Source organism: Triticum urartu, chromosome 7A, assembly GCF_056163025.1.
Source record: "Triticum urartu cultivar PI428250 chromosome 7A, HENAU_Tu73, whole genome shotgun sequence".
NCBI lineage: Eukaryota > Viridiplantae > Streptophyta > Magnoliopsida > Poales > Poaceae > Triticum > Triticum urartu.
The window spans coordinates 482,577,690-482,599,190 of record NC_141879.1 but is presented as its reverse complement, the minus strand read 5'-3'; the positions used below and the strand labels follow the sequence as shown (position 1 = coordinate 482,599,190).

Here is a 21,501-nt window from a genome sequence, read left to right as displayed (position 1 = left end):
CATGATGATGTGAACTATCGATGTTAATCACATGGTGATGTGATCTAGATTATTGGCTCTAGTGCAAGTGGGAGACTGAAGGAAATATGCCCTAGAGGCAATAATAAAGTTATTATTTATTTCCTTATATCATGATAAATGTTTATTATTCATGCTAGAATTGTATTAACCGGAAACATAATACATGTGTGAATACATAGACAAACAAAGTGTCACTAGTATGCCTCTACTTGACTAGCTCGTTAATCAAAGATGGTTATGTTTCCTGACCATGAACAATGAGTTGTTATTTGATTAACGAGGTCACATCATTAGTTGAATGATCTGATTGACATGACCCATTCCATTAGCTTAGCACCCGATCGTTTAGTATGTTGCTATTGCTTTCTTCATGACTTATACATGTTCTTATGACTATGAGATTATGCAACTCCCGTTTGCCGGAGGAACACTTTGGGTGCTACCAAACGTCACAACGTAACTGGGTGATTATAAAGGAGCATTACAGGTGTCTCCAAAGGTAGATGTTGGGTTGGCGTATTTCGAGATTAGGATTTGTCACTCCGATTGTCGGAGAGGTATCTCTGGGCCCTCTCGGTAATGCACATCACATAAGCCTTGCAAGCACTGCAACTAATATGTTAGTTGTGAGATGATGTATTACGAAACGAGTAAAGAGACTTGCCGGTAATGAGATTGAACTACGTATTGGATACCGACGATCGAATCTTGGGCAAGTAACATACCGATGACAAAGGGAACAACGTATGTTGTTATGCGGTCTGACCGATAAAGATCTTCATAGAATATGTAGGAGCCAATATGGGCATCCAGGTCCCGCTATTGGTTATTGACCGGAGACATGTCTCGGTCATGTCTACATTGTTCTCGAACCCGTAGGGTCCGCACGCTTAAGGTTACGATGACAGTTATATTATGAGTTTATGCATTTTGATGTACCGAAGGTTGTTCGGAATCCCGGATGTGATCACGGACATGATGAGACGTAAAGATTGATATATTGGAAGCCTATGTTTGGACATCGGAAGTGTTCCGGGTGAAATCGGGATTTTACCGGAGTACCGGGAGGGTTACGGGAACCCCCCCGGGAGCCATATGGGCCTTCATGGGCCTTAGTGGAAAGGAGAAAGGGGCAGCCCAAGGTGGCTGCGCCACTTCCCCCTCCCCTAGTCCTATTAGGACTAGGAGAAGGTGGCCGACCCCCCTCTCTCCCTTCCCCTCCGAGGAATCCTAGTTGGACTAGGATTGGGGGGAGGAATCCTACTCCCAGAGGGAGTAGGACTCTCCTGCGCCTCCCCTCCTTGGCCGGCCAGCCCTCCCCCTTGGCTCCTTTATATACGGAGGCAGGGAGCACCTCTAGACACAAAAGTTGATCCACGTGATCTATTCCTTAGCCGTGTGCGGTGCCCCCTGCCACCATATTCCTCGATAATACTGTAGCGGAGTTTAGGCGAAGCCCTGCTGCTGTAGTACATCAAGATCGTCACCACGCCGTCGTGCTGACAGAACTCTTCCCCGACACTTTGCCGGATCGGAGTCCGGGGATCGTCATCGAGCTGAACGTGTGCTCGAACTCGGAGGTGCCGTAGTTTCGGTACTTGATCGGTTGGATCGTGAAGACGTACGACTACTTCCTCTACGTCGTGTCATCGCTTCCGCAGTCGGTCTGCGTTGGGTACGTAGAAAACACTCACCCCCCCCCCCCCCCGTTGCTATGCATCACATGATCTTGCGTGTGCGTAGGAAATTTTTGAAATTACTACATAACCCAACAGTCTCTTACTGATTTACCGCTATCATTTTGGGGTTATGCTTTAGAGACAGTTGCATTCACATTAAATAGGGCACCATCTAAATCCATCTCGTGTCCGGATGGGACTCTCCTTGGCGTGGAAGGCAAGCTAGGCAGTACGGATATGGATATCTCCTCCTTTGTAACCGACCTTGTGTAACCCTAACCCTCTCCGGTGTCTATATAAACCGGAGGGTTTTAGTCCGTAGGACACAACCATAACATACAATCATACCATAGGCTAGCTTCCAAGGTTTAGCCTCTCCGGTCTCGTGGTAGATCTACTCTTGTACTACCCATATCATCAATATTAATCAAGCAGGACATAGGGTTTTACCTCCATCAAGAGGGCCCGAACCTAGATAAAACTTTGTGTCCCCTGCCTCCTGTTACCATCCGCCTAGACGCACAGTTCGGGACCCCCTACCCGAGATCCGCCGGTTTTGACACCGACAGCCGGCATCTCCCCCTCCTCCACTCCTTTATATACGGAGGGGGGCACCCCATAGACACACAAGTTGATCAGTAGATCTTTTAGCCGTGTGCGGTGCCCCCCTCCACCATAATCCACCTCGGTCATATCGTAGTGGTGCTTAGGCGAAGCCCTGCATCGGTAGCATCATCATCACCGTCATCACGCCGTCGTGCTGACGAAACTCTCCCTCGAAGCTCTGCTGGATCGGAGTTCGTGGGACGTCACCGAGCTGAACGTGTGCTGAACTCGGAGGTGTCGTACGTTCGGTACTTGGATCGGTCAGATCGTGAAGACGTACGACTACATCAACTGCGTTCTCATAACGCTTCCGCTTACAGTCTACAAGGGTATGTGGACGACACTCTCCCCTCTCGTTGCTATGCATCACCATGATCTTGCGTGTGCGTAGGAATTTTTTTGAAATTACTGCGTTCCCCAATAGTGGCATCCGAGCCAGGTTTATGCTTAGATGTTAGATGCATGAGTAGAACACAAAGGAGTTGTGGGCGTGGGTATATACATATTTCTTGCCATCACTAGTTGATTCTTGATTCAGCGGCATTGTTGGATGAAGCGTCCCAGACCAACATTACATGTACGCTTACGCGAGACTGGTTCTACCGACGTGCTTCGCACACAGGTGGCTAGTGGGTGTCTGTTTCTCCAGCTTTAGTTGAATCGGATTCAATGAACAGGGTTCTTTCTGAAGATCAAAAAGCAATCACTATACCGCGTTGTGGTTTTTGTTGCGTAGGTAAGAATGGTTCTTGCTCAGCCCGTAGCACCCACGTAAAACTTGCAACAACAAAGTAGAGGACGTCTAACTTGTTTTTGCAGGGTATGTTGTGATGTGATATGGTCAAGACTTGATGCTAAATTTTATTGTATGAGATGATCATTTTTTGTAACACAGTTATTGGCAACTGGCAGGAGCCATATGGTTGTCGCTTTATTGTATGAAATGCAATCGCCATATAATTGCTTTACTTTATCACTAAGCGGCAGCGATAGTCGTGGAGGCAATAGTTGGCATGACGACAACGATGCTTCGATGGAGATCAAGGTGTCAAGCCGGTGACGATGGTGATCAGGACGGTGCTTTGGAGATGGAGATCACATGCACAAGATGATGATGGCCATATCATATCACTTATATTGATTGCATGTGACGTTTATCTTTTATGCATCTTATTTTGCTTAGATCGACGGTAGCACTATAAGATGATCTCTCACTAAATTTCAAGGTATAAGTGTTCTCCGTGAGTATGCACCGTTGTGAAAGTTCATTGTGCCGAGACACCATGTGATGATCGGGTGTGATAAGCTCTACGTTCACATACAACGGGTGCAAGCCAGTTTTGCACACGCGGAATACTCGGGTTAAACTTGACAAGCCTAGCATATGCAGATAGAGCCTCGGAACACTGAGACCGAAAGGTCGAGCGTGAATCATATAGTAGATATGATCAACATAGTGATCTTCACCATTGAAAACTACTCCATCTCACGTGATGATCGGTCATGGTTTAGTTGATATGGATCACGTGATCACTTAGATGATTAGAGGGATGTCTGTCTAAGTGGGAGTTCTTAAGTAATTTGATTAATTGAACTTTAATTTATCATGAACTTAGTACGTGATAGCATTTTGCATGTCTATGTTGTTGTAGATAGATGGCCCGTGCTATTGTTCCGTTGAATTTTTAATGCGTTCCTTGAGAAAGAAAAGTTGAAAGATGATGGTAGCAATAACACGGACTGGGTCTGTAACTTGAGGGTTATCCTCATTGTTGCACAGAAGAATTACGTCCCGGAAGCACCGCTAGGTGCCAAACCCGCTGCAGGAGCAACGCCAGATGTTATGAATGTCTGGCAGAGCAAAGCTGATGACTACTCGATAGTTTAGTGTGCCATGCTTTACGGGTTAGAACTGTGACTTCAACGACGTTTTGAACGTCATGGAGCATATGAGATGTTCCAGGAGTTGAAGTTAATATTTCAAGCAAATGCCCAGATTGATAGATATGAAGTCTCCAATAAGTTCTACAGCTGCAAGATGGAAGAGAATAATTCTGTCTGTGAGCATATACTCAAAATGTCTGGGTATAACAATCACTTGATTCAATTAGGAGTTAATCTTCCGGATGATAGTGTCCTTGACAGAATTCTTCAATCACTGCCACCAAGCTACAAGAGCATCGTGATGAAATATAATATGTAAGGGATGGATAAGACAATTCCCGAGCTCTTCGCAATGCTAAAGGCTGCGGAGGTAGAAATCAAGAAGGAGCATCAAGTGTTGATGGTCAACAAGACCACCGGCTTCAAGAAAAAGGGTAAAGGGAAGAAGGGGAACTTCAAGAAGAACGGCAAGCAAGTTACTGCTCAAGTGAAGAAGCCCAAGTCTGGACCTAAACCTGAGACTGAGTGCTTCTACTGCAAAGGGACTGGTCACTGGAAGCGGAACTGCCCCAAGTATTTGGCGGATAAGAAGGATGGCAAGGTGAGCAAAGGTATATGTGATATACATGTTATTGATGTGTACCTTACTAATGCTCGTAGTAGCACCTGGGTATTTGATACTGGTTCTGTTGCTAATATTTGCAACTTGAAACAGGGGCTATGGATTAAGCGAAGATTGGCTAAGGACGAGGTGACGATGCGCGTGGGAAATGGTTCCAAAGTCGATGTGATCGCGGTCGGCACGCTACCTCTACAGCTACCTTTGGGATTAATTTTAGACCTGAATAATTGTTATTTGGTGCCAGCGTTGAGCATGAACATTATATCTGGATCTTGTTTGATGCGAGATGGTTATTCATTTAAAACTGAGAATAATTGTTGTTCTATTTATATGAGTAATATCTTTTATGGTCATGCACCCTTGAAGAGTGGTCTATTTTTGATGAATCTCGGTGGTAGTAATACACATGTTCATAATATTGAAGCTAAAAGATGCAGAGTTGATAATGATAGTGCAACTTATTTGTGGCACTGCTGTTTAGGTCATATTGGTGTAAAGCGCATGAAGAAACTCCATTCTGATGGACTTTTGGAATCACTTGATTATGAATCACTTGGTACTTGCGAACCATGCCTCATGGGCAAGATGACTAAAACACCGTTCTCCAGAACTATGGAGCGAGCAATAGATTTGTTGGAAATCATACATACTGATGTGTGTGGTCCGATGAATGTTGAGGCCCACGGCGGGTATCGTTATTTTCTCACCTTCACAGATGATTTGAGCAGATATGGGTATATCTACTTGATGAAACATAAGTCTGAAACATTTGAAAAGTTCAAAGAATTTCAAAGTGAGTGGATCCTTTCTAGAGGAGTTTCTCTCGAAAGAAGTGAGTGGGAGGAAAGTATAACTTGATGAGGTAACTGTACCTGCTCCCTTATTGGAAATTAGTTCATCACAGAAACCGGTTCCTATGACATCTACACCAATTAGTGAGGAAGCTAATGATAATGATCATGAAACTTCAGATCAAGTTACTACCGAACCTCGTAGGTCAACCAGAGTAAGATCCGCACCAGAGTGGTACGGTAATCCTATTCTGGAAGTCATGTTACTTGACCATGATGAACCTATGAACTATGAAGAAGCGATGGTGAGCCCAGATTCCGCAAAATGACTTGAGGCCATGAAATCTGAGATGGGATCCATGTATGAGAACAAAGTATGGACTTTGGTTGACTTGCCCAATGATCGGCAAGCCATCGAGAATAAATGGATCTTCAAGAAGAAGACTGACGCTGACGGTAATGTTACTGTCTACAAAGCTCTACTTGTTGCAAAAGGTTTTCGACAAGTTCAAGGAGTTGACTATGATGAGACTTTCTCACCCGTAGCGATGCTTAAGTCCGTCTGAATCATGTTAGAAATTGCCGCATTTTATGATTATGAAATTTGGCAAATAGATGTCAAAACTGCATTCCTGAATGGATTTCTGGAAGAAGAGTTGTATATGATGCAACCAGAAGGTTTTGTCGATCCAAAGGGAGCTAACAAAGTGTGCAAGCTCCAGCGATCCATTTATGGACTGGTGCAAGCCTCTCGGAGTTGGAATAAACATTTTGATAGTGTGATCAAAGCATATGGTTTTATACAGACTTTTGGAGAAGCCTGTATTTACAAGAAAGTGAGTGGGAGCTCTATAGCATTTCTAATATTATATGTGGATGACATATTGCTGATTGGAAATGACATAGAATTTCTGAATAGCATAAAAGGATACTTTTTTGAGGAAGTGGACAGTGAGAGCGAACTCTCACTGCATTTTCATATATCTATATAAATGGGGTGTTTACATAGACATACAACTCACACATCTATTACATTTCCACTCCTGGTGTCACTACCAGGAGTTGGCTGCTACTCCTTGATCACTGATATGTGCTCTACTATTTGTAAAAAAGGAGGAAAAATCAGAAGCAGGACTCAACTAAGTGTGTCACAGTAGGAGAGCAGGGCAGCCCTACGTGCCACCTTAACTCTGTGTTGTAAAAGCCTTTGATCCTCCTTAAAGCGCTCAAACCAGGATGCAATGGATGGGGCAACACCTCTGAAGTGTTTGTTATTTCTTTCCTTCCACAAGCTCCAGGCAGCAGTCAAGAATACTTCAATGAAGAAAGGGTGGGGCCAGTTTGTTTGTGCCTCTTGCAACGCAGTGAGCCTGTTCTGAAAATCAGGCCAGTCAATATGTAGTTTGGTCCAACACCTCTTGCTGAACGGGCAAGTGAAAATCATATGCTCAAGAGTCTCATCAGTATTATGTCCACAAAGAAGACATGCAAAATCATCACCAATGTTATAGTGTCTTCTCCGTAGCATGTCACGTGTATTTAGCCTGTCATGCAGCAGTAGCCAACCGAACACTTTGATCTTCATCGTACAATTTGATTTCCAAAGAAGCCGAAAGGCAGGATGAGCTGTTGCATCACGGAAGTAGTAGTTGTAGTAATCCTTCAACCTATAATCAGCAGCGCCCCATGAGTAATACCACACATCCGTCACTGTTGTTGAGGGCTGCAAGTTGGACGAGGCATGCTGGATGTTCTGCACCTCATTGAGAGCTAAAGTGGACAGTGGTAGGTGAAAGGTTTCATGTAGCTCAATGCTGGCCCAGAAATCAGCGACTGTCATATCTTCATGCAAGGCAAAAGAGAAGGCACGTGGGTGCGATGATTGTAGTACGTCACTTGACCACAAGTCTTTCCATAACAACGTAGTCGAGCCATCAACCACTTGGACACGGGAAACTCCTTGGTAAATGGGTGTTAACTTGAGGACATCTTTCCACCAAAAAGATCCAATCGAATCCATCGCATGAGGTACTTGATTGACATACTGATTATCCCAAAGCAAATTAACCCATGGAACATCAAGCTTGTTGTAGAACTTATGCAAAAATTTCAACAAGAGAGCTTCATTGTGGATTTTAATGTTAATCACTCCCAATCCTCCTTTGCTCTTGGGCTTGCATACCAGGTCTCAGGCTGCCAGTGAATTGCACTTGTCGCCTTGCTTAGTTTTCTTTGTCCAGAGACACCTTCTTCTAATCTTGTCTAAAATTTCAATCAGTTTTGGAGAGAACTTGAGCATGCACATGGCAAACACCAGGAGGGAGGTGACAGATGCATTGAGCCAGGAGAGACGGCCCCCATAGGACATCATTGCGATCGTGGCAGTGAGTCAACGCTCCATTTTGTAGACTAACGGCATGAACTCATGGATGGTCGGCTTGGTGGTGCCAAGCGGAAGGCCGAGGTAGGTGAAAGGCATCGTACCTATGTTGCAACCAAAGATGGTGGCTAAGCCAGTCGTGGAGCTTGCGTCAAGGTTGATTGGTATGAGCGTGGACTTGTGAAAATTAATCTTGAGGCCAATGGAGGACGCATAATCAGAGAGGATTTCCTTGACACGGAGAGCTTGTTGCAGGCAGGCGAGCAACACAAGGAGCATGTCGTCTGCATATTGAATCACCGGGTAATCATTTTGTCCGTTGCAAGGGAAGGGCAAGAGGAGGTCTCCACGCATGAAAGCATCGTTGACTGCGGCTTGCAATAGCTCTGCTGTGAGGACGAAAATGAGTGGGGAGAGGGATCGCCTTGTCTTACCCCGCAGCTGCGAAGGAATTGTCGGCCGGGGACACCATTAAGGAGGACGGACGAGCGGCCCGATGAGAAGAGGCACGTGATCCAAGAAATCCACTTGTCCTTAAATCCCATTTGCTGCATAATTTGGATCATCGGCTCATGAGCAATAGTGTCGAATGCTTTGGCGAAATCGAGCTTAAGGAGAATGATTGGCCGGCCCGAGCTTTGACATTGGTGCAGATATTGGTAAGCCCATGCAAGACAATCTTGAATAGTGCGCCCCTTGATAAATCCATACTGGTTACGGTGAATGAGGTGAGGATGACACGCTGAAGTCTGTCAGCCAGAAGTTTGGTAAGTAACTTGAGGCAACAATTTAGCAGTGTGATAGGCCTGTAGTCATTGACCGTCTCAGGAGCGTTGATCTTTGGTATTAGTGTGATGAGACCATCATTGATGCTAGTCACGTTCAACGTACCTTCATAGAACTGCTCACATAGGGCATAAAAGTCGTGGCGAATGATGGGCCAGCACGCCTTCAAAAATCCCCCACTAAAACCATCGGGGCCAGGCGCACGGCCAGGAGGCATTCCCTTGATCACATTGTCGATTTCCTCATGCGTGAAAGGGGTGGTGAGCCCATCAAGATTGGTCACGCGAGGAATGATGGATGGAAGGTCAAACTTCATGTCAGAAGGAGAAACCGTCCCAAGACGGCCTTGGTAAGTTTGAAATAAAAGAGCCTCTTTGGCAGGGTGACTATCAACCAGCGTACCATCATCAAGCTTGAAGGAAGAGATGTTGTTCTTACGATAGCGTCCCATGGCCATTGCTTGAATTTTTTTTGAGTTTTTGTCCCCGAATTTGATCCAACGAATAGTGCAACGCTTTTTCCAATATAATTTCTGGTATTTGAGCAGACGTAGCAAGTGTGTATTTAGAATGTGTCTGAAATTCATTTCGGGGATTGAAAGGTTTCTTCTATTCTCTACCTCATCCAAATCCGCAAGGACAGCATTGCAGTTCGTGATGGCCACCGAAAGTCGAGATATGCTTTTACTCCAAATTTTCAAGGTGTGTCGAAGAGCTTTGAATTTGCGGCGAAGGACGGTAGCAGCATTTGCATCCCTAACTGGTCAATCCCACACTTCCTGAACCGTGTCCATAAACCCAGGATGGAGGATCCAATAAGATTCAAAACGAAAGAGCTTGGATCGGGGGATTTTGGTCTCAATGGAGACAACGCAGGGGATGTGATCGGAGACTAGCTTGCCAAGGGGTTTAACAAGCGTTTTAGGATAAAGATTGGTCCAGTGTAGAGATGTGAAGAACCAGTTGATCTGTTCAAGAAGTGGGTCAATCTACATGTTGCTCCAAGTGTAAGCCCTTCCTTTCACTGGTATCTCGATAAGTTGTTGCTTACGAATTATGTCATTGAATGTAATCATGTCATTAATATTTCCCCCTTGTTTATTACGATTGTCTGGTCCTCTCATGTAATTAAAATCGCCAAGAAATAACCAATCTTGGTCATTGGGAACATGGACATCATATAACCACTGCGTAAAAACGTCTCTATCCATACCAGTGCAAGGCCCGTAAACGTTAGCTAACGTCCAACGTTGAGAAGATTGTGTGCTGACGAACTCAATGACTAACGCAAAGATATCAGACGAGACTACCGTGCCTGAGAATACCGAACTTTTCTAGATCATTAGCAACCCCCCAGAAGAGTCACGCGAGGGGGCAAAAGCAAAACGATCAAATTGTCTCGGACAGCAAGTTTTAATAAAAGCAAAAGAAACATCAGGCATCTTAGTATCCTGAAGACAAACGATAGCACAACCACTAGCAGAGATAGCATTATTCAGGGCCAGTTGCTTCTTCTTCGAATTGAGCCCTCTGATGTTCCAAGAGAGCACATTCCAGCAACTCAGCAACGTCATGAAAAGATCCAAAGCTAGGCAGAGTTATGGGAGAGATCCTCTCCCTGCCCTTCCATGGCAGTCTCAGTAGCAGTTGACCCAGCCGCCACCGCAGGTTCAGCTGTCAGTGCATCTTCAGAAAGTTCAGCGGCAGGTATGGCACACCTATTAACTCCAATGGGCTGCTGAGTAGATATAGGAGTTGGGCCTGGGATTTCATCAGCGGAAGAAGCAGCAGAGGAGGACGCGCCAATAGACGGCATGACACGAGGCTTGACTTTGGAAGTGGTCTTGCGAGTATCAGAAAGGGAGGGTACCTTGAATCCATCATACTTGTTGGAGCGAAGGCTACGGCGCACTTCAATCATGGAGATGGGAGCAGCAGCCTTGGTCCTACGAGGGCGCGAACCAGCGATGACTCGAGGAGCCAGCACTTTAGGGACCACAGAAGATACTGAGGTTGTGGACAGTGGAGCTGGTTCAGAAACAACAGGGACATCAGCCGGAGTGGGCAACGAAGGAACTGTAGTGATGCTGTCAGCACTAGCAGGTTCAGACAGTTCCTCGATGACGACTGAAGAAGGTGCGTGAAAGTGCTAATGGCACTTATGCTATATTTTGGTGTGATGACAATGTGGTTAGTTGAACTAATATCGGTTGCTAAAGTTTATCTCAGGTTATTGGTTCTAAGTGCCCGCGATGGAGATGTGCGACCCCCCCCCCCATTTCAAAAAGGGCAAAGGCGTGGTCTTTCGACGCTTCGAAGGTTTAGTTTTGGTTTGCTTCGAGTCGTAGGAAAGACCGCACAAGTAAGAGGGGTTTGTGTGGATAAATGTCGTGTGGGAATGCCATTGCCGAGCCTTACTCTCTTACCCTTCCCACTCCAACCACCTAAAAAGAACCTAGTGTGTGTGTTGTGGTACTCAGAAAGTTATTGGGTACCCCGTGCGCACGGGGTCTTTTGACCCCCGTGCGCACGGGGTACTGCGTAACTCTCTGGGTACCCCGTGCGCACGGGGTCTTTTGACCCCCGTGCGCACGGGGTCCTATGTAAACTCTCTGAGTACCCCGTGCGCACAGGGTGGTGTGTTTGTCTCTGTGTACCCCGTGCGCACGGGGCTGACTTAGCCCGTGCGCACGGGGTCCAACGGGCAGCAATCCCCACCGGCCCATGAACACTATTTATAGGCCCTTCTTCCACCTCCAACCTTCAACCCTAATGTCTTGTTGAGCTCCACCATTGCTATACCCCATTTTGCTCAATACTCTCAATCCCTCCACCCAAACTTGTTGAAACTTTGGGGATTGGGAGAGCAAGACCCGATCTACAACTTGACCAAACCAAATCGCGTTCCCCGCAACATTTCTTCCCCTTTGACTTGTTACTCTTGGAGCTTGGGCTCCTAGGCGGTTAGAGGTTCCTCCAGAAGCTTCCTTGCTTGTGGTGTGCTCCGGAGAAGTTTGTAAAGGTGTGGTGGCCGCCTTCAAGACCAACCCCGAGTGTTTAGAGGCTCATCCGTTGGGGTGACTCGAAGGAGAATACGGTGAGCCCTTGGTGGCGTTCAGGAAGCTTTGGCTCCAGCACCGCTCCAAACGGAGATTAGCTCTTCCCCAAGGAAGAGTGAACTTCGGGTTAAAATCCGCGTCCTCATCTCACTTGTGGTTAATCCTTTCCCGCACCTTTCTTTGTTGTTGTATGCTTGTTGGCTTGTTAAGTAGTTTGTTGCCTAGCATATCTATCTTGGAGCTTGCTTGTCATATAGGTTGCATTAACCTAGTTGCATATCTAGTGAACTCTTTTATCCGCTAAGCCTTAAAATCTACAAGAAAGATTAAAATTTGTAGTCTCCTATTCACCCCCCCCCCTCTAGTCGACCGTATCGGTCCTTTCAATTGGTATCAGAGCCTCGTGCTCTAATATAAGGTTTTACAACCTTAGAGGATATGGTCGATCTAGGGAATGAGGGAGGTGGCCTACCCGTTGCGGGGGATGGTCAAAACCAACCCCCCTCCGCGACCGAGACACTTGGTGCTCCTGTCGTTGCTCCCGTCGCTCCTACTAACCCGAATGTCCCCTTGACCGCGGCTGGTCTTCTTTCAATGTTTGCGCCTCAAAGTCTCTATGTTGAAAGAGGTTCAGGCCTCGGTCAAGGAGGAAATTGATGCTCGCTTAAATCCATCAACGTCCGCATCAAACTCGTTTAATCCAAATGAGGTTCATGATGCAGATGACTCGAGGGAACCTCTTGCTTCTCCGGGTCGTACTCAAGTTCCCCAGTACAATGCCGTGGAACCCTTTTACTCTCCTCAACCCTTGCAACATCCCCGCATTAATCCTGTTGGGCCTCCGCCCCCTTTGAAAGCTAATGCATTTGCTAAGTGGAAGCTAGATATGGAGTCTCACATGCGCAGTGCTTCAACTCAATTGTGGTGGATTGTGGTCAATGGATTCAACCCCAAGGACCCAATGAATCTCACTCCAAGGGAAGCAGTTGACGATCAACTCAATGCTACAGCGCACAACATGCTTTGCAACGCTGTGACTGAAGACTATAGTGAGTCCATTGCTCTTCTCAAAACCGCAAAGGAAATTTGGGATTGCCTTGAGGAGGCTCTTGAAGGAGGTGAAGCAATTCGAAGATCTCGGTTGGCCTTGCTCAAACAAGAAGTCAATCTCCTTGTGAGGAATGAGGGTGAGTCCGCAGAAGAGGTTTACCGAAGGTTGAAGCCCCTTGTGCTCAACTTGAGAACCTTTGGGTGCACTTGGGCAAATGATGATTTCATCAAGGACAAGTTCATAGATGCTATGGTTCTCACGGAACATACCATGGTCATGATGGTTCATCAACGTCTGGACTATCACAAGTTGACTTCGGCTCAAGTTGTTTCCACCTTCTCTACCCATATTATTTTGGAAACCAAGTCCAAGAAAACATTTGCAATAGCTCAAGCAACCAAGAACTCCAATCTTGCCTTGAAGGCCAAGAAAGTGATGAGCCAATCCTCAAGGGAGGAAGAAGTGAGTGAAGAGATATGTGAGGAGGATAATGATACCTCGTGCCCAGCAAATGATTTTGCAAAAGACTTGGCTCTCTTAGTCAAGAAGTACTCCGGGACCATGGCAAACAAAGGAAGAAATCTTCAAGGAAGATCGTTTGGACGAAGGAAATGCTACAATTGTGATAGCCCAAGACACTTTGTTCATGATTGTCCATACGAGAGACGTGAAGACAAGTCTGAGAAGCTTGTGCTTAAGAAGAAGAAGTTCACCAAGTTTTCAAAGAGGAAGGATGACAAGGCTCTTGTTCATGAAGAATACATGTTTGGAGATGAAGATGACGATGATGATGATCAAGTGGGCACGGCCACCTTTGCCATGCATGCCACTACCTCCTCCTCCACCACCGGCCTCTTCGACTCTCCAAACGAGGACAAGCCTTTCACTCATCGGTGCCTCATGGCCAAAGAGGTAAAAACAAAGTCCAAACCCAAGAAACCCGACACCTACACTCCCAATGTCTCATGTGAGATAGTGGAGGATGAGTGTGAGGAGGGTGTGGATAATGATGAGGAATCCTTAATGGCTTTCATGAAAACTCTTCATGGTGAAGCTCGTGCTCGTTTTGGCGATCTCCTTAAGTCACTTGCCGAACGCGATGACTTTATTGAGAACGTTGAGAACCTCCTTATAGAGGAAAAAGATAGAGTTGATCTCCTCGAGCACGAACTTAATGAAGAGAGTGTCATGAGAGCATCACTTGAGGAAGCCTTATCTGCTCATCAAATTAACTTTATTAAAACCAATGATGCTTTGCAACTTGCTCTTGAGAATAAAGATGCTCTTAACGTTAGAGTTGAAAAGCTTCTAGTTGACCATACAAGACTTGTTGAGGAGCATGAGTTCCTTGTGATTAGTTCCAAGGTTGTCAAAGGTGACCTCATTGCCCTCACCGAGTCTTATGCTCAACTAAAAGCTACAACCATTAAGGCTCTCACTTCCGTACCTCATATAGATTTAAATGATGATGCTTGTACGGCTAACTTTGCTCATGATTGCACCTCCCTTCAAGAGGAAAATAAGAAGTTGAAAGCTCAAATTGAGAAAGGGCTTGTATCATGCATCCAAGGGGAGAAAAACCTAAACGATCTCTTGAGAAACCAAAAGGAGTGTGTTGCCAAGGAGGGGGTTGGGTTTAATCCCGCATCTAAGAGTGGTAAGAAAAAGAAGAAGAACAACAACAACAAGAAGATCGGTCTGACTCCTTCCCCTCCCCAAAAGGTAGTGTTTGTGCAAGAAGGGCACAAGGAGAAGGAGAAGGAAATGAAGGGTGTTGGGAATGGAAAGGTCATTAGGGACAAGGCCATTCCCAAGAATTTTGCCGGCAAGAACAATCCATCATATGTTCTCATGAGAGGAGATGATGGCTATACCTTTGCAAAATTTGTTGGAACTAACTATGATGATTATGCTTGGACTATTTGGGTTCCCAAGACCCTCGTTGCTAACTCACCAGGACCCATTGCAAAATGGGTACCTATAACCAAAGCTTGATTATTGTAGGACTATGTCTCCGGTGGAACTCAATGGGTGATCGACAGTGGATGCACCAATCATATGACCGGAGAAAGGGAGATGCTTGTGGATTTCGTTGATTCACTCAAGGCCTCTTCGAACATCTCCTTCGGTGACAATAGCAAGGGCAAGGTATTGGGTTTGGGCAAGGTGGTAATCTCTAATGATTCATCTCTTTCAAATGTCATGCTTGTCCAATCCCTTCACTACAACTTACTTTCTACTATTCAATTGGCTCGTGCCGGTTATGATTCACATGTCGGTGAATTCCATGTGACCATCTTTAAGAGAAGCAATCTCAAAGTGGTCTTCGTTGGGCATGTTGAAGACAACCTTTACGTGGTTGATTTCTCGAAAGAGAAAACTCATCTTGCAACATGCCTAATGGCCAAGGCCGACGTGGGGTGGCTATGGCACCGTAGGCTAGCCCACGTGGGCATGAGAAATTTACAAGCTCTCTTAAAGCGGGAGCACATTCTTGGACTAACAAATGTGTCTTTTGCCAAAGATCGTCCTTGTAGTGCTTGCATTGCCGGAAAGCTTCATGAAAAAGCTCATAAAATAAAGACTATCATCACCACCTTGAGGCCCCTTGAGCTCATCCATTTGGATCTATTTGGGCCTCCAACATATGATAGTTTGGGAGGAAGGAGATGTTGCCTTGTCATTGTTGATGACTTCACAAGATATTCTTGGGTGTTCTTTCTCAAGACTAAAGATGAAACTCAAGAAACCTTCATCAACTTTGCCAATGAAGCTCAACGTCAACATAACTGTGAGATCAAGGCAATCCGAAGTGACAATGGCACCGAGTTCAAAAACTATACAATGGATGAATTCTTGAGTGAAGAGGGGATAAAGCACCAATATGCCGCACCATATACTCCCCAACAAAATGGTGTTGCGGAGAGGAAGAATCAGACTCTTATTGAGATGGCGAGGACCATGCTTGATGAGTACAAATCACCATACAAGCTTTGGGCAGAAGCCATCAACACCGCGTGCCATGCTTCAAACCGGCTTTATCTTCGCAAGCTCAAGAACAAGACCCCTTATGAGCTCCTAATCGGGAGAAAGCCCAACGTCAAATACTTTCGGGTATTCGGTTGTAAGTGTTTCATTTTAAACAAAAAATCCCGGTTAGCTAAATTTGAGTCTAGAACTTATGAGGGCATATTTGTTGGATATGCATCAAACTCTCATGCTTACCGAGTTCTCAATAAATCCACCGGATGCATTGAGGAAACGGTAAATGTGGAGTTTGATGAAGATAATGGCTCCCGTATGGAGCAAATCGTTCCTAGTGTTGTAGGTGATGAGGCTCCTTCACAAGCTATAAGGACAAGGGGGATAGGCCACATTCTTCCACAAGAAACACCGCATGTCCAAGTAGAAGAAGAAGGAGTAAGAGCCCCTCTTGAGGATTTTCCACAAGGGAAGTCATCACCGACACCACTTGTACAAGATGCTTCGGGAAATAATGAACATATCCAAGAACAAGATCAAGACCCTCATATTCCTGATCAAGATCAAGAGCAAACTCTTCCGTATAATGAATATTCAATCATTGAGGCTCAAGATCAAGCTCAAAGTCATGATCAAGATCAAGATAAACCCCAACCACAAGTGTCTTCATCGTTATCACTTCCTACTGAGCAAGAACCTGTGGTTGCAAAGAGAAGAGTGTCTCCAAGGCTAAAGCAATCTCAAGGGCAAGCTTCTTCATCAAGTCCAAAACCCAGTGAAGAAGAGCTTGACCGCAAAGAGCAAAAAGTGGCCGCCAAGCTGAAACATCTTCAACACCTCACCGAGAACATCTACGGAAGCATCAAAAAGGAGGTAACTACTCGTAGACGTTTGGCAAACTTTTGTGAACATCACTCATTTGTCTCTTGTGTTGAACCCCTTAAGGTGGAAGATGCACTTGACGATCTGGATTGGATAGATGCCATGCATGAAGAACTCAACAACTTCACACGCAACAAAGTGTGGACCCTTGTAGAAAGACCCAAGGAATTTCATAATGTCATTGGAACAAAGTGGATTTTCAAGAACAAACAAGATGAATATGGACAAGTAATAAGGAACAAGGCAAGGTTAGTGGCACAAGATTTCACCCAAGTTGAAGGTTTGGACTTTGGTGAAACTTTTGCCCCCGTTGCCCGTCTCAAATCCATTCGCATCTTGCTTGCTTATGCCTCTCATCATGATTTCAAATTATATCAAATGGATGTTAAGAGCGCATTTCTTAATGGTCCTCTTAAGGAGTTGGTGTATGTCAAGCAACCTCCCGGTTTTGAAGACCGCGATCATCCGTCTCACGTTTATGAACTCCATAAGGCACTCTATGTACTCAAACAAGCACCTCGTGCTTGGTATGATCACCTTACGGCGTTCCTAAGCGAGAAGGGGTTCCAGATTGGGGTAATAGATTCCACTCTCTTTACGAAGAGGGTAAAAGGAGAGTTGTTTGTCTGCCAAATATATGTTGATGATATTATCTTTGGGTCAACTAACCATGCTATTAACGTTGAGTTTGAGAATCTTATGACTAAGGAATTTGCGATGAGCATGATGGGAGAGTTGAAGTTCTTTCTCGGTTTTCAAGTGAAGCAATTGAGAGGTGGAACCTTCATCCATCAATCTCGTTATATCCAAGACATGCTCAAGAGATTCAAAATGCAAGATGTCAAGCCAATGAAGACACCCATGGCCACAAATGGTCAACTTCATCTTGATCCAAATGGTAAAGAAGTGGATCAAAAGGTATATCGCTCTATGATCGGTTCCTTGCTTTACCTTTGTGCATATAGGCCAGATATTATGTTGAGTGTGTGTATGTGCGCAAGATTTCAGTCCGCTCCTAAGGAGAGCCACTATTCGGCAGTGAAAAGGATCCTTCGATATTTGGTTCATACCCCAAACTTGGGCCTTTGGTATCCCAAGGGATCATCATTTGAGTTAATGGGTTACTCGGATTCGGATTGGGCCGGAGACAAGGTTGATCGCAAGTCCACATCTGGTTCATGTCAATTCCTAGGGAGATCGTTGGTAAGTTGGTCTTCAAAGAAGCAAAATTGTATATCTCTCTCCACAGCCGAAGCCGAGTATATTGCTGCCAGAAGTTGTTGTGCCCAATTATTATGGATGAGGCAAACTTTGATGGATTACGGTGTCAAATGTGACAAAGTGCCTCTTTGGTGTGACAATGAAACTGCCATCAAGATCGCCGAGAATCCGGTTCAACATAGCAAGACCAAGCATATTGAGATTCGTCATCATTTCATTAGAGATCATGTGGCCAAGGGAAACATTGAGTTATTCCATGTCAACACCGAGAATCAACTAGCAGACATCTTCACCAAGCCCCTTGACGAAGCAAGATTCCGCGAGTTAAGGCATGAGCTAAATATCGTGGATATTAGTAACTTCGGATGAAACTCTTGCTCACACACACATACTCATGTACTATCTTGCTTAGATGTAGGCACATGTCTAGGGGGAGCTAGCTCAACTCATGAGCTATCTTATCCTAGAAGTGCATAAAACAAACACAATCTTTCACATAAGCCACTTTAGGTGGTACTTGTGCTTCAAAGATGAGTATTGGTCTTGGGCCCAAGGTTCATATCTTCGCGGTGCCATACCAAGTAAACTCAAACATGGTGGCCTCGGCCACCGCCCTCGCTTGAGGGTTGTGTCCGTGTTTGTTTCGCTTGTGTGGTGTGTTGTTTCTTTTCTTTTTTTTGGTTGGTTCTCCTCGCTTATCTTTTGGTACAAGTGCTCCACATATACCCTTTCCATAGTGATAGGACTTTCCTCACGGCGTATTCATAAATGTAGACCGAGTGCTTTGTGAAGTAGGGGTAAGAGTATTCACTCAGCCATGTATTTAAAAATCCACTCATGCCAAAGTTCCTGAACCCCGTGCGCACGGGCCTGTACCGTGCACACGGGGCCCCCGTGCCCACGGGCTCTGTACCGTGCGCACGGGGCTCACTTCTGGTCCTAAGGAGGTGGGGCGTGGGGGGGGCTTGGGTTCTTTTCCACCCATTCGCCCCCTCCACTCCCCAGGAAGCCTCCAGGGCCACCGCCATCGCCTCCACTCGTCGGAGCTCCTCCGAGCTTCATCGGGGTTCCTCCTCCGTGGATCTGCATCTAGATGGGGTCCTCCTCCGGTTGGTCTTGTCCCCTTGATCTATCTCCTTGAGTTCCTATCTATTGTTCTATCTTTAGGGTTTCTTTGCTCCCTAGATTCGTTTGGCCTCAACTAGCTTGTAGATAAAAGTCTAGTGCTTAGATCCTTTGGTCCCTCTGCTACACTCACTCCCAGAGTTCATTCTGGTAGTGGCTGTCGTTGGGAGACCCCCATGTCCACGGGGTGTTTGACCCCCGTGCCCACGGTCCTGTACCGTGCGCACGGGCCCCCGTGCCCACGGGGTCTAAACCCCCGTGCACTCGGACTATCCAGGAACTTTTGCCTAGATTTTTTTCTATCTCCTTGCCATTCATCTTGCACTTGTACTCATTTGTGTCTCGTGCTTTGTGTTGTTGGGTGTTTGGGTGTGTTTTAGACTCCGCTGACAAGAGGTCTGAGCTTCGTCGCAAGCGTGCAAAAGGAGGATCAAAGGACTTCACCATTGCTCGTCGTCAGCCGTCTGAAGGCATGGGTCAGGGGTCTGGGTCTGGTCAGGGCCGTGCTCGCCGTGCAGCCTCAAAGCGGCCCGTTGTTGAGGCTTCCGATGATTCTGAGGAAGAATATGACTCACAAGATGATGAGATAGAAGAAGAAGATGATCGTGGTGAGAAAGATGAAGAAGAGGAAGAGGAGTCTAGTCCGGAGCAAGCCATTCCGGGCAGGCGTGACCTCCGGAATATGCCTCTTGTCAAGTGGACCAAGCCAGAGATCTGGGCTGAGAGATAGAGCCATCTGTATGTTAAGGCCACGAGTATGGGAGTGGATCCCCGTTTCAAGAATGGGTTTCAGCAAAGGATCTATCATGAGCTTCTTATGACCAAGTCAAAGAAGTTTGCTCCTCACAAGCAAGTCAACACTGAGAGTTTGCGCGACAATGATCATCTGTATCCCGGTGTGTACTCCGCTCTTGGACGACTGGGTCTGATTCCGTTTGTTACCTTCAACCACCCCTACAATGAAGATCTAGTGATGCAGTTCTTTGCCACTCTGTACTTCTCCAATGATTCTGCTCGCACCCTGACATGGATGTCCAGAACGCATCAGTGCTCAGCTCCTATGGCAAAGTTCTCCGAGATCATTCCCTACCCGTTCATGGATGAAGAGACTGTTTCTGATGAGTTTGGCATTGTTCGGGAAAGTGGGCAGCACACTAAGGATGAGATTGCCTTTGCTTACAAACAAGAGAAGTCATTTGTCACTGGGTCAATCAAAGACCTCTTGCCCCTCTATGACACCATGCGCCATATCCTGCGGTATACCCTCACTCCAAAGGCCGGGGATTCCCATAACATTCGGAGCTCCATGCTTGATGTCTTTGTGTATCTTCATTAGAAGAAGAAAGTGGATGTTCTAGATTTCATGTACTACGAGCTGCGTCAGTGTGTACAAGAGAACAAGTCTTTGATCTATGCTCCATTCATACAGGCGTTGATTGAGACCGTCTGTCCAGCAAAGTACATTGCCAGCTTCAAGACTACTGTTCCCAAGCGCAACTCCAACCGGACCCCAGCTGCTCCTGCTCCCTATGTGCCCATCAAGAAGGGGCACAACCCTAGGCCTGAGGATCGTGCTACCTACACTCCAGGCATTTCCTCTACTGCACGGATCGCTCATGGTAAGGCCAAGTCTGTTGGCTCTGAGGCCATCTTTGCCAAGGGAGAGAAGAAGTCACTGTTCAAGACCTTGAGCAATATGTTCAAGATGTGTCAGTCGATTCGGCGTTGTCAGATCAAGGAAATCAACAAGGAGAAGCTTGTTCGGCGTGAGCAGAAGGCAGCAAGGGATGCTGCTGGTGAGGAGGTCGGTCCAGGTTCAGAGGACGTCGACAGTGAGGCCACTGCTCGGTCTTTCCCAATGGCCGGGTGGCGTTTTGATGATGATGATGATGATGATGATGATGATGATGATGCCTCGAGTGCTCCTCCTCTTGTCTCGTGGGTCTCGTGTCGCCATTTGTCTCCTTTTTGTTGTCTTGATGACAAAGGGGGAGACGTGGTGTGTGTGTGTTTGTGTGTTCGTGGGTGTGTGGTGCATTTGTGGGTGTGTTGAGATCTCAAGCCTCGTGTTTCTCGCTGTTGGTTGGTTTTAGTTGGCTTGAGATACTCTTATTTACCTTCCGTCTATGTGGTTGTGTGTCTCTAGCTTTATTGTGAGACTCTAGCTTTATTAGTGAACCTTGCCATTATCCTCTTATGCTTATTGGGTCTCACTTTATTTGCACACCACACTGTGTCATGAGATCTAGGCACCGTTATAGGTTTATTTTGATGAATCTCATGACTTAACAATAATGATCTTGGTCAAACCTCCTATGGGTGTACTAGATGCATTCTTGTTTTCGGGCACACATATAGGGGGAGCTATCATGATCATTATTTGTTCCATGGCTTTCTATCTTTTTATCCTCTT

General features: G+C 45.9%; 2 pseudogenes; both read left to right on the top strand.

Moving 5' to 3' along the window:
- Positions 1-12,265: 12,265 nt before the first annotated feature.
- Positions 12,266-15,415, top strand: LOC147960061 (uncharacterized; annotated as a pseudogene).
- A 2,158-nt stretch (positions 15,416-17,573) lies between these two features.
- LOC147960060 (secreted RxLR effector protein 161 pseudogene) lies at positions 17,574-18,332 on the top strand (annotated as a pseudogene).
- The last annotated feature ends 3,169 nt before the right edge of the window (positions 18,333-21,501 follow it).